Below are 582 nucleotides of genomic sequence, written 5' to 3' on the forward strand. Positions count from 1 at the left end.
CCCCGCCTCGCCCGCGGAGGGATCCTCCTCCCGCCTTCGCCCGCCGCCCAGGATCGTCTAGCCCGTGCCTGAGGCGGGAATAGCCCCCAGGCAACCATCATCTCAAACTGAGATCAGTGGCTCCCTTTGGACCAGGACCCATTGTGGTCCACACCCAGGGCCCCTCAGTCTCGGCGCCCCAGGGTGTGGGGCGGGTGGGCAGGACCCTCGCAGGCTGATCCGCAGGTTTCTTCTTGCCAGAAGAACCCATTTTTTCAAGTTCGTGTTTCGGATATTCTTGTAACCCATTCTGGGGCACGGCTACAGTGGCCATCATAGAGGACAGTCGGGCTGTCCGGTGTCCATGAATGACGCGTGCCCCCAGGGGCTGGCGGGTCATGACAGCGGCAGGAGCGCGGCGGTGGTGAGCTCCTGCAGACGCTGCCAGCATTGTCGAGAGGGGGCTGGCGAGAGGCAACTAGGGGTCGGCAACCACCTGCAGACGCTGCCGGATGGAGGACGCTGCCAGCGAGGTGGGGTGTGGTGAGCAATGACCACCTGTAGGTGCCTTTTCGTAGGGGGTGCACCGCAATGCTCAGGGGG

The 582-nt window shown here is 64.3% G+C and overlaps 1 protein-coding gene across 1 annotated transcript in view; it reads right to left on the reverse strand.

Moving 5' to 3' along the window:
• PRKX (protein kinase, X-linked) overlaps positions 1-582 on the reverse strand; it is a 120,789-nt gene that overhangs the window by 119,230 nt on the left and 977 nt on the right. The gene's annotated exons all lie outside the window — the stretch shown is intronic.

The sequence above is a fragment of the Gavialis gangeticus genome, unplaced genomic scaffold (genome assembly GCF_001723915.1).
Source record: "Gavialis gangeticus isolate Ggan-Ray unplaced genomic scaffold, GavGan_comp1, whole genome shotgun sequence".
Classification (NCBI taxonomy): Eukaryota; Metazoa; Chordata; order Crocodylia; family Gavialidae; genus Gavialis; species Gavialis gangeticus.